Source organism: Nerophis lumbriciformis, linkage group LG16 (genome assembly GCF_033978685.3).
Source record: "Nerophis lumbriciformis linkage group LG16, RoL_Nlum_v2.1, whole genome shotgun sequence".
In the NCBI taxonomy this organism is placed as follows: Eukaryota; Metazoa; Chordata; class Actinopteri; order Syngnathiformes; family Syngnathidae; genus Nerophis; species Nerophis lumbriciformis.
Window position 1 is genome coordinate 11,323,444 of NC_084563.2, and position 13,611 is coordinate 11,337,054.

General features: G+C 39.4%; 1 protein-coding gene across 4 annotated transcripts in view; it reads left to right on the forward strand.

The window, feature by feature from the left end:
- lingo2 (leucine rich repeat and Ig domain containing 2) overlaps positions 1–13,611 on the forward strand; it is a 704,576-nt gene that overhangs the window by 237,404 nt on the left and 453,561 nt on the right. For all 4 annotated transcript variants that reach the window (XM_061976604.1, XM_061976605.1, XM_061976607.1 and 1 more), the window contains one exon: positions 13,236–13,332. The gene's annotated coding sequence lies outside the window, so the exon portion shown is untranslated. The remainder of the gene's footprint in view (positions 1–13,235; positions 13,333–13,611) is intronic.

Here is a 13,611-nt window from a genome sequence, read left to right on the forward strand (position 1 = left end):
CACCAAGTGGTAGGCCACGTAAACCGACAGAGAGGGTTCAGCGGATGCTTAAGTGCATAGTGCAAAGAGGTCGCCGACTTTCTGCACAGTCACTCCAAACTTCATGTGACCTTCCAATTAGCCCACGTACAGTACGCAGAGAGCTTCATGAAATGAGTTTATTTGGCCTAGCAGCTGCACCTTCTTTAAGCCATACATCACCAAGTCCAATACAAAGCGTCTGATGCAGTGGTGTAAAGCACGTCGCCACTGGACTCTAGAGCAGGGGATACGCGCTCTCTGGAGTGATGAGTCACGCTTTTCCATCTGGCAATCTGATGGACGAGTTTGGGTTCGGAGGTTGCCAGGAGAACAATACATTTCGGACAGCATTGTGCCAAGTGTGAAATTTGGTGGAGGAGGAATTGTGGTGTGAGGTTGCTTTTCAAGAGTTCGGCTTGGTCCCTTCTTAGTTCCAGTGAAAGGAACTTTGAATGCTCCAGGATACCAAAACATTTTGGACAATTCCATGCTCCCAACCTTGTGGGACCAGTTTGGATCGGGGCCCTTCCTCTTCCAACATGACTGTGCACCAGTGCACAAAGCAAGGTCCATAAGGACATGGATGACAGAGTCTGGTGTGGATGAACTTGACTGGCTTGCACAGAGTCCTGACATGAACCCGATAGAACACCTTTAAGATGAAATATAACGGCCAACATCAGTGTGTGACCTCACCAATGCGCTTTTGGAAGAATGGTGGAAAATTCCCATAAACACACTCCGCAACCTTGTGGACAGCCTTCCCAGAATAGTTGAAGCTGTAATAGCTGCAAAAGGTGGACCGACATCATATTGAACCTTATGGGTTAGGAACGGGATGGCACTTCAAGTTCATATGGGATTCAAGGCAGGTGGCCAAATACTTTTGGCAATATAGTGTATTTAAGGATGGCTTTCTATAATGGAATAATTAAAAAGGAATGATTAAATAATTATGTGACCAAGCTTTAAATGCATGCGTGCTTACAATCTTATAATAAAATTGTACATGTTACAATTTACAGACACATATTAGGTGGCGACTTGTCCAGGGTGTACCCCGCCTTCCGCCCGAATGTAGCTGAGATAGGCTCCAGCGCCCCCCGCGACCCCAAAAGGGAATAAGCGGTAGAAAATGGATGGATGGATATTAATCAGCATTGGTTGGGTTGGCAGTCCATTTTTCTGAAAATATAGGAAATAGGAAATATTCCACATGATAAAATGCAAAAGTGGACAGGTTATGGTTTTGTGTAACTGATCTCTTTAGTCCCGGTGCACCTAACAAAGTGGTCATTGGCAATTCAAGCATTAAACCAGCTGCACGCCCGGTTTCTTTTAGTGTGTCATCATCGTTCTGTTCTGTGCTTGTATCTTCTTTCCAGACTGATGCTCCCTTTTATTCCATCTCGCTTCACTTTCTTGACACCTTCTTTAACCTTTTTTTTTTTTTTTTTCCTTTCATCATCGTCATATCCAAACTTTGCACCGCCTGCAGAGAAAAGTTTGTCCCGACTCGTCTGCGACATTTCCGTGACCTTTTGAACCAAATTCCGTGTCTTTCCGCACCCTGTGTTTTATTTCCCTCTGCGTGGGAAACGAGCCCTGCCTCGAATTAGCTTCTTGTCGCGTCTGTTTGAGGAGAGGTATGACAAAGAGACGGAGGGAGGCTCTTTAATTCTACATGCGCACCAGCCTTAGTTTTATCACGCTAAAGTCGTGTATGTTGTCATTCTGCACCCAGCTGAAAATAATACAGTAGCGTGTTGCTGCATAATTTATTAGTGGGTTGCCACGGTTACGTAACCCAATGGAAACATGGAGATGCACAACTGTGGACGAGGTTAGGTTACGGCCTGCATCGGGAAATGTTGATGAGGGCAGTTGACAGACCTCAAGGATGGATTTAAGATGTGTAGCAAAGCCTTTTTTTATTATTTTTTAATTTTTTAACCAAGCTATTAGAAAATCTGCGACTTCAAAAGTGAGCATTTGAGTGCCTCTTCTATCTAAAGTGGAACAAACAAGTGACAGAGCTGATGGGATTTTCTCAATTTTTGGTGCTCGTAAACTGGCTCTCAAGCCTCACATAGGGATTGGTACTCTTATTTGGGTGTTACCATTTAGTGGTCAATTGTACGGAATATGTACTGCACTGTGCAATCTACTAATAAAAGTTGCAATCAATCCATCAATATAGTTGACTTTGCATGCAGTTGCAATGCCAAGACGTTAGGTGGCAGTAGTCTATAGGCTACAGTGTGTTGCCTTAGCCAGGCTTGTCTTTTGTTGAGTCCTATAAAGTGTTTATACTGTAAGTATTGTACTTATTACACGCCAGCTGTCTAAATGTAACGTTGAAGGAAATTTGGTGGTGTTAAAACCACCATGTTAAATCTTCAAAGCTAATCTTTAGCATGTCTAAGGCAAATCCAATACATGTTAGCATTGAGCTAGCACATTTTGAAAAGTGGAGCCTTACTGTGGAATGGTTAAGTAGAGTAAGTCTGATTGAGTCCTTTGTCTGTCGGGAATCCAGTACTTTTTTGGCACGGACCGATTCATGTAAAATCCAACAATGTCATATTACGCTACCTGGGTTGGGTGTGACGTCACGCCTGGTTGTCGAATCAACCGGCTCTTCGCACTTCACCTGAAGGCGGACTTAGCCAAACCACATCTAGGCAATTTTCAATGCCAACGTAAGTAAAGTAAGGCTCCACTTTTCCAAAAATTGAATAGCTTGATGCTAATATACATTGACTTTGCTAATAACATGCCATTGATTAGCATTAGCCATTTTGCATGGCCATTTTCCAAATTTGGTAGCAAAAACTACAACTAAGATGCATGGTACAATTAAACAGCTTGTGTATAATAGATATGATCATACAATATTAACACTTTTTAGGGCGCAACAAAAAACCAAAACACAACATGAACTATATTCACTACTGCCATCTAATGTCTTGAACTTGCAACTGTAGTTGCATTTTAATGGCATACATGCAAATGATAATGTGATGATAATAAAACAAGATATGACAACTGGACAGCAATTATAATCAGCTCATTTTTAAACGGTGCAATAAAAAATGAGAGGTTATCTTTAAAAAATATATATTTATTAGCATAAACAAAAGTGCTGAAAATCGGTACCGTTTAATACCGGTATTGAGCCCCAGGTACCAGGAATTGGCACTAGGACTGTAAATATTTAGGCACCACTGAATTCGATTCGATTTGATTCTTGGGGCTACGGTTTCAATTCAGAATCCATTCTCATACCAAAACGGTTCTCAATTAAAAATCGTTATTTTTTTCAACAATATTGGTTGCCAGTTCTATGGTTTACTACATTTCTCTATAAAATAGATTAACAGCTCTGATAAATGTCTAAATTACTTAAAATAAAATTGGCTTTGTTTAGTAAATGTCTGGGTAGAATTTAACTGAAGTGGCTGTACAGGATAGATATAAAAAAATAAATAAATAAATAAAATAAAAAAAGTATATATATATATGTATGTATGTATGTGTGTATGTATGTATGTATGTATGTATGTATGTTTATTTATTTATGTTAGGTCAGGAAAAAACACAAATGCTATAGTATCTTTACATGCCTGTTTTGCAGGCTTCCCATATATATATATATATATATATATATATATATATATATATATATATATATATATATAAATATATGTATACGTATTTTAAACATATTTTTTTTAATCGTTTTTTGATTTTTTTTAAATCTGAATCATTACAAAAAAAACTATGCGATTCATTCGAAAATCCAACATTTTTTGACAGCCCTAATTCTACTGGTTAACATGTGAACGTTACCCCTTCCTACTTCTTAGTGCTCGACTGCTTGTTTCTCGGCCAGGTGCTTGAGCCGGTGCCGAGTCTTCAACCGTACGTGACATCACGTGCTCCAAAGGTATGGAAACGTGGCACCGTTCGATTTTACTTAAGTCGTTACTCAGTAGTCCCGACAAACTTTGGTCGATACCTATAGAATAATTTTAGTAAACATTCCATGACACACGTTACTGTTACTTTGTTATAAAAAAAAAAATCACATTTGCAAAAAAGGAGAGGTTTATAGGCTCGGAACCGTACTCCACCGATTTCCCCACAAGCTGGCACAATGACACTCATAATTTTACTTAAATTGCATAACAAAAATCCAGAAAATCCCCCCGCTGGGGATACATCATGGTTTTCTGCGCACAATGCATTTGTAGTCCGTGTTGTGATTTTATGAACTCTGAACAAATACATCTGCATTATTAATACCACGCCAGCTGTATTTACACTCTCCACTTCTTAATAATTGCATTAATATGCGAGCGTATGTTACACCTCGCAGCAGCTAAGTCCTCTTTTGCCAATCCTGAAAGCAGAGCTTTGATCCTATTGACCGTGTCTTCCCCTACCTGAGCCCTTTATGAGCCACACATCCTCACTCTCCGGGGACCCTCATTAAGCCTTTCTTCAATTAAGCCGCCTCACAATTACTGTGTTGCTCAAATCCCCCCAAAGGCGGATCAGCTAGTGTGGTGACGAACGTACACGTCCATAACTTCTGTATGCATGCTTCAATTATTTATTAGTATTTCCTAAATGTATTGATTATTAGCCTTCGGAAGAATCAATGGAAAGATACACTATATTGCCAAAAGTTATTGGCCACCCATCCAAATGATGAGAATCAGGTGTCCTAATCACTTGGCCCGGCCACAGGTGTATAAAATCAAGCACTTAGGCATGGAGAATGTTTCTACAAACATTTGTGAAAGAATGTGCCGCTCTCAGTTATTTCCAGCGTGCAACTGTCGTAGGATGCCACCTGTGCAACAAATCCAGTCGCGAAATGTCCTTTCTCTTAAATATTCCAAAGTCAACTGTCGGCTTGATTATAAGAAAATGGAAGAGTTTGGGTACAACAGCAACTCAGCCACGAACTGGTTGCCCATGTAAACTGACAGAGAGGGGTCAGCGGATGCTGAAGCGCATAGTGCAAAGACTTTCTGCACAGTCAGTTGCTACAGAGCTCCAAACTTCATGTGAGCTTCCAATTAGCCCACGTACAGTACGCAGAAAGCTTCATGGAATGGGTTTCCATGGCCAAGCAGCTGCATCTAACCTGTACATCTACAAGTCCAATGCAAAGCGTGGGATGCAGTGGTGTAAAGCACCTCGCCACTGGACTCTACACTCTTAGAAATAAAAGTGCTAAGTAGAACCATATAAGGTTCTTCTGCTCGTCCTCATAGGAGAACCCTTTTTGGCTCCAGGTAGAACCTTTTTATAAAGGTTCCACCTGGAACCCTTTTGGAGGGTTCTACCTAGAACTGTGTGTGTAAGGTTCCACCCAGAACCCCCCATGAGAGGTTCTACAAAGAACCCACGCAGGGAGTTCCACCAAGAACCCTTTCATGTTTCAAGGGTTTCATCTAGAACCCACACAGGGAGTTCCACTAAGAACCCTTTTGTATTTCAAGGGTTTCATTTAGAACCCACACAGGGAGTTCCACTAAGAACCCTTTCGTTTGTCAAGGGTTTCATCTAGAACCCATGCAGGGAGTTCCAATAAGAACCCTTTCATGTTTCAAGGGTTTCATCTAGAACCCACACGGGAGTTCCACAAAGAACTCTTTCATGTTTCAAGGGTTTCATCTAGACCTGACACAGGGGGTTCTAAAAACATCCCTTTTCAAAGGTTTTCACCGATAACCGTCTTGTCTTCTGAGGGTTCTATAAAGAACCATATTGTATTCTACAGATCAGTTTAGTTCATATTATATTGTGGTCATTTATCATGTTGACATTGCACAAACATTCAAAACATTTTAATGAGAAAAACATTTATTAAAGATAGGCACCATTATTGGCAAATGTTATCAGGAAGTATGTCCCTGGTGACACAGGATCTTACCCATGCTTTCAACAATCCCTGAAGAACTCTTTCTTCCAAAAACGGTTCTCTGGATCAAAATAGTTCTTACTGGAACCCTTAGTGTTAGTGAGAACCCTTTTAAAACCAATTATTCAGAAAAGGGGTTTTAAAGGGTTCTCTGGATCAAAATGGTTCTTACTGGAACCATTAGCGTTACCAAGAACCCTTGAAAAACCCTTTCTTCGGGAAAGGGGTTTTTCAGAAGCAAATGGTTCCAGTTAGAACCTCAGCCCTTGTAGAAGAACCCTTTTAGAACCCTTATTTCTAAGAGTGTAGAGCAGTGGAGACATCTTCTCTGGAGTGATAAATCACGGTTGTCCATCTGGCAATCTAACCGACGAGTCTGGGATTGGAGGTTGCCAGGAGAACGCTACATTTCCGACTGAATTGTACCAAGTGTGAAATTTGGTGGAGGAGGAATTATGGTGTGGGTTTTTTTTTCAGGAGTTGGGCTTGACCCCTTAGTTCCAGTGAAAGGATTTTTGAATGCTCCAGGATACTAAAACATTTTGGACAATTCCATGACTGTGTACCAGTGCACAAAGCAAGGTCCATAAAGACATGGATGACAGAGTCTGGTGTGGATGAACTTGACCGGCCTGCACAGAGTCCTGACCTGAACCTGATAGAACACCTTTGAAATGAATTAGAACAGAGCCAGGCCTTCTCGACCAACATCAGTGTGTGACTTCACCAATGGAAGAATGGTGGAAAATTCCTATAAACACACTCCACAACATTGTGGACAGCCTTCCCAGAAGAGTTGAAGCTGTAATAGCTGCAAAAAATGGACCGAGGTCATATTGAACCCTGTGGGTTAGGAATGGGATGGCACTTCAAGTTCATACCTGAGTCAAAACAGGTGGCAAAATACTTTTGGCAATATAGTGTAATAGGACCTGCTTTTGCAGCTTCCCTGCCGTTCACAATTTGTGCACTAGAGGCTCTCAATCGTTTGGCGCTGTGTTCCTCTGCATCCTCCTGCTCAGCACCATCACATTTCACAATCAGTGTCCTGGGATTGTTTCCTCCTTTGGGAGCACAGAGCAGATGTCCTGATTAGGACCTACCAGCTCTAAAGAAGGCATGGTGAAGGGGACTGTTGCTGTATAGAAAACTGCCAGTTTGATTCCAACTTCCTTGTTTGAGCCATTGCTCCAGATGATGTCAGCAGCGTTCCATTCCCTGCGTTTCGACTCATAAGTAAGCCTGGAGAAGTCTGACACTTTTTCGTCCAGTTTTACTTTCTCCAAGACATTTTTTTTTCCTTCCGGCTGTCACGTTACCTGAACTTTGGCAGCCATCCTGATGTTTGTGGCTATGTTTTGAGATGTAATCAATAAGAGCACAGACAGGTTTGCTGCTAATATTCTTCAACGTTCTAAAGGTCATATCTTCAGAGGATGTGAAAAAGAAATGCAAGTACCTGTCAACTCTTGTTTTCTCAAATTGTTGTCAACAAATCTCTCTTTCAGTTTTTACTTCCACTGGTTTTTAACCAATTCTAAATACAGCAAGTATCAGACTTCCTACAATAGTCTATTGGCCTTAATTCAGTGTTTTTTAACCATTTTTGGCAGTGAGTGCCCAATCTGTTTCCCAACTGTGTTCCGTACGGACCACAGCGGTACTCAATTGTAATACACTTTTCCACCACTTGTGGCAGTAATGACCAGAGGTGGGTAGTAACGCGCTACATTTACTCCGTTACATCTACTTGAGTAACTTTTGGGATAAATTGTACTTCTAAGAGTAGTTTTAATGCAACATACTTTTACTTTTACTTGAGTATATTTATAGAGAAGAAACGCTACTTTTACTCCGCTACTTTTATCTACATTCAGCTCGCTACTCGCTACTAATTTTTATCGATCTGTTAATGCACGCTTTGTTTGTTTTGGTCTGTCAGACAGACCTTCATAGTGCCTGCGTTTCACCAATCAGATGCAGTCACTGGTGACGTTCACTCCGTTCCACCAATCAGATGCAGTCACTGGTGACGTTGGACCAATCAAACAGAGGGTCACATGACCTGACTTAAACAAGTTGAAAAACGTATTGGGGTGTTACCATTTAGTGGTCAATTGTACGGAATATGTACTGTACTGTGCAATCTACTTATAAAAGTTCCAATCAATCAATCAAAATTGTGAAGGAAAAAAGACCCTTTTTTTATTTCAACCGTACATCCCGTCAAAAGCCTAAAGACTGACTACACAGTTCCTGTCTTCACAATAAAAGTGCCGCTCCATCGCGCATGCGCTTTCAAAATAAGAGTCTCCGAAAGCCAGCGCAAACAAGCTAGCAAGCTACGGAGTTTGCCGCCAATGTATTTCTTGTAAAGTGTATAAAAACGAATATGGAAGCTGGACAAATTAGATGCCAAAAACCAAACACTTTCATGTGGTATTAGACAGAAAGGAGGAACTTTTTTTCTCCTCCATTTGCAAACGTGGCCGTTATCATCACTGCTGTCTGATTCCAATCAATGCAAGTCATCAGAATCAGATAATACACCAACTTATATTCTTGTCTTCATGAAAGAAAGTAATCTATATGTGTTAAACATGCATGTATATTCATTAAAACACCTTTAACATGTAAACAAAAACGGCAAAATAAATAAATATAAATTATATACTGTATATAGCAATGTATTTATATATATATATATATATATATATATATATATATATATATATATATATATATATATATATATATGTGTGTATATATATATATATGTGTGTATATATATGATATGTGTGTGTATGTTACTCATCAGTTACTCAGTACTTGAGTAGTTTTTTCACAACATACTTTTTACTTTTACTCAAGTAAATATTTGGGTGACTACTCCTTACTTTTACTTGAGTAATAAATCTCTAAAGTAACAGTACTCTTACTTGAGTACAATTTCTGGCTACTCTACCCACCTCTGGTAATGACAATATCAAACAAACAGAAACAATCTGGAGTTAAAGTAATAAAGAAGTTTCTCAAGCGCAAAAATAACGACTAAACTGGTGAAGCTGTATTTTAGTCGGCAATTTCATTTTCAAGACTGTTTAGTTTAGAAATATGTTCATTATTAATTTACTTTTTTGATATAAGTACAACATAATTGGATGTGTACACTTTTTTTGTTAGTTATTCATGAGTCCCTTTTTATGCAGTTCAGTTCAATTCAGTTCAGTTTCAGTTTATTTGGAACATGCATACGATACAATGCAATGCAACACACATTTTCAGTTGTTTCATTACGGCACGTCTGAAAAGGAGTAGGAAGAAGCAGAGCTTATTTATTCCTATCCCCTTTTCATATCATTGGAATTTTATCCAATTTCCTTGTTCTCTGTAACAGAAGAGTGAACAAATAAATAATACATAAATAATATACCAAAGTAAGCAAACAAATATTAAATGCATGAATAATATTTGTCTTGATAAAAATTAAAAAAAAAGGAAAGAAAAAAAAGGGTTCAAGATGTTCATCATAATTATTGTTCTGTGTACCTTGTGAACACTTGTCGTTTGAACAGTCTCTTAAACTTAATCATATTGGTGCTTTGTTTGATTTATTTGGTTAATCCATTCCATAATTTAATTATGCGTACTGATATGCTAAAGGTTTTAAGTTTGTACAAGATAGAAATGTTTTAAATTATTACTCATTTGGTTTTTGCTTATTTTTGTAATCAGCCTGACCTAAGCCTAGGGTTTATGTGTTATACAAATATTAATCTTTGTGATTATGTCATTTGACACGATTGTTTAACTTTAAGTGGATTAGATATAATCATTGAATACAATTAGAAACAAGTGTAAAATGACTAATTTAGACTTAATATTTGAATGGGCCCCTCTGTAGTGGAAAACGTTGGGCCCCAAGGTCAAAATGGTTAAGATGCTGCTGGAATTTAATGATGAGCTGGACAATATACTATCCCACAAATTATTGCTGACAAACAATATGAGTTTGTGTTAGAAAAGTTATTGTTCAAGTAATTCAACAAAAAATGTAACTCTGTTTTATTGAAGGCTCAAGCAGTTCAATAGACACAAGTCACACATATGACAAGAATTATTGGAGAATGTGCCCCGAGGGAGGGGCGCGTTGTTCTTTTGTACACTGAACACAGTTGGGAGGGGGGAAAGAGCACATGACATGACAAGTCTGGGAGGCATCGATCATGAGACAATGGGGCCCTGTTAACTGGAATGGAAAAGTGTTACTTTTAGGATGACTGAGCCATGACAAGGTCAAACACAGAGCATAATGTGCTTCCCACTTCTGTTTTGTCTGCCATATTACAGAAACCATTGGAAAATACTTAAGGTATTTAAATAAACATTTACACAATATTTATGTGTAAATATTTATTTTCACAACGCATACATCTGCAGCTTATAGTCCCGTGTGTAAAAATATACGTCAACTATTTTTTTCTTCTAAAATTAAGTGGGTGCAGCCCAGCAGTCCAGAAAATATGGTACTTATCCTTCCTCAACTACATTTTTTTGAACTTTTACTCTTACCATGTTTAGCTACTCTCTGACTGTGTCACAATGTTAATAAGAGAAGCACAAGGACGCCAACATTAGCGACACTAGCTACAGCGCTAACGTACGCGCTCACATTATAAGAACATCATCATCAGTGGCAGGTCGTGCGTTTCCCACCTAGGCCTTCACTGATGTCCGACTTCAATGATTACCTCTCAAAATACCATCATGTATGTCACCACATGACCATTGCTGGAGAAATACTATACAGGAACACATTTATGCACTACTGAGTATTGAAACACACCAACAGTGTACAAAACGGGTTATTTTCTGGCGCATTTAAAAATCAATAAACCCGCATCAGCAATTAAAACATATCTTATGTGGTACTGTCAAAATTAAAATGGCAAAAAACATATTAAGCGTGAAAAAATAAAGAAATACAACATTTGAACTCACAATTTGTAGGACCCATTCGACGCCGTACAGCGGGCATTTCCCCATTTCATCGCCGACCTCGTCTCACAAGATGTAGTTTCTCTTAAGTATCCTTCTAGAAAATGGCTTTGCAAATATATATCTGCCAGCTAATCAACATGTTGTTCTTCTTCTTTGTGAGTACTGGCGAGTTTTCTGTGGCTTTCTATGGCTTCCTGTTTTCGCAACTTTTGATTGGATACTCACTTGGGACTCCCAAGTGAGTATCCAATCACAGCGTATCATTTTGTCAACATTAAGGACAAGTGGTAGAAAATGAATTATTAATCGATTTGTTAATTTACTGTTAATATCTACACTTCTGTTAAAATGTAATAATCACTTATTCTTCTGCTGTTTGGATACTTTACATTATTTTTGGATGATACCACAAATGTGGTTATCACTCCGATACCAAGTCATTACAGGATCATACATTGGTCATATTCAAAGTCCTCATGTGTCCAGGGACATATTTCCTGAGTTTATAAACATAATATACATTTAAAAAAACGAAAGAAGATTTTGTGATGTTAAAAAATATCGACGTGATCATAGTGGTATCGACTGGATACGCTATTGTACGTGGTATCATAACAGTGGATGTCAGGTGTAGATCCGCCAATGGCGTTTGTTTATATTGTAGCGTCCCGGAAGAGTTGGTGCTGCAGGGAATTCTGGGAATTAGTTCTGTAGTGTACGCCGCCTTCCGCCCGAATGCAGCTGAGATAGGCTCCAGCACCCCCCGCGACCCCAAAAAGGGACAAGCGGTAGAAAAAGGATGGATGGATGGAGTTCTGTAGTGTTTATGTTGTGTTGCGGTGCAAATATTCTTCCAAAATGTGTTTGTGGTTGTTGCTTAATGTGGTCTCACTATAAGGCACATGTTTATGACAGTGTTGGAATTGTTCATACTGCCACTCTTAGTGTGGTCGTTGAGTAAGTATGCGCTTCATTTGCACGCGTGCAATGTGTTCAAAGTCAAGATAATTGTCAGGACTTGATCTTGGGAGTTTGCTTTTCCGGGATGCAACGGAAAGTTGGCACGGGCGAGACGGGAATGAAGGTACATGATTTATTTAAAGACTATAAATACAAAAAAAAGATCAAACAAAAAGTGTGCACAGTGGCGGAGAATAAACTATGAACAATTAAACAAAACTTGCAAACTATGGCTTGAATAAAGAAAACTTACTTGGCATGGACAAAAAAGGAGCAGCGTGAACATGGACATGAAAAAATGGACAGAGCATACATGTGGTGTGAGGTCGTCAGCAAGACAAACTGAAAAACACTGAACTTAAATACTACAGACATGATTAACGAAAACAGGTGCGTGACTCAAGACGTGAAACAGGTGCGTGACGTGACAGGTGAAAACTAATGGGTTGCTATGGTGACAATCAAGAGTGCACAATGAGTCCAAACGTGGAACAGGTGAAACTAATGGATAATCATGCAAACAAGACAAGGGAGTGAAAAGCCAGAAACCAAAAATTCCTATAACTAAACAAAAACATGACTTAAAACAAAAACATGATTACACAGACATGACAATAATTGTGTCATTAGTTCATTATCTGGCACAATGAAATCTTGGTTAGGTTGTGTTAATTATAGACTATATGAGTTGTGACTTTTAGTATGTAAAACAGACCAAAATCACCACAAAAATAACAACAATAAGATTGATTTTTCAAAAATGAATTCAAAGATTGAAAGTTGCCTTCAATCCCACGTGGGTGCTCGGGCCCCGAAGAACCCACGGGATCGGCGTCTATGTGTTAGGCCAGCAGAGAAGGCCTTGCTGGCCCTGACGGCACAGCACTGCCACATTCGCTGAAAAAAAACCCCCCCGAACAGATCAAAGTAAGTATTTTTAAGAGAAAACTTTGAGCCAACGCAATTGTCGTCTCAGGTGGTTTTTAAAGTTAAGGCCCTGAAAATTCTGCTCACTTGTCTTCCCGCGTTGAGACGGCGGGGCAATGAGCCGATCAGGGGCTGCTGTTTAGGCGGAAAAATGATCAAGTTGGCCATGCGAGCACTGCACATTTGTCATGGGGGTGCTTCACTCCTCGGTGCAGTTTGGCTCACCCGCCTACCTGGGACTGACATTTCTTCCAGGATTTTTTTTTTTTACGGATCACGAGGCATTTGTGGTGGCTGAGTTGGTCAAAGTGGTGAGCTCACTTGCCATGTCTCCTCTGATTTGATTCTTTTTTTTCTCTCTCTCTCCTTTTTTCTCTTTTTCTTCCAGAGCCTGGAGTCAAAAACCTGTGAAAAGCAACGCGTACAGCGGGGGAAATCGTACGTCAACATTCTTAACACTCATCTGACACCGGAAAGCCTCAAAGGTACCTAATTCATCTTTTTACGCTTTTCTCCGAATATACACCATTTTCTGAGATGTTAAATACGTTCACATGAACAAGTGTTTTTGACAGAAAATATGTATATCTTAGGTATCAGATCAGGTTGATACTCTTACTAGTCTAGTCTTAGTTGTTAGCTGCTTCCCTTCTATCTGTACTTAATGGATTCTTAAGTAGTGTAGCCTTTGTGTAATCTTGCTTGCTAGCTAGTGTTGCGTTTTGGACCAGTTGTTCTTCCCAGAGAATTCAAGTCACAAGTCG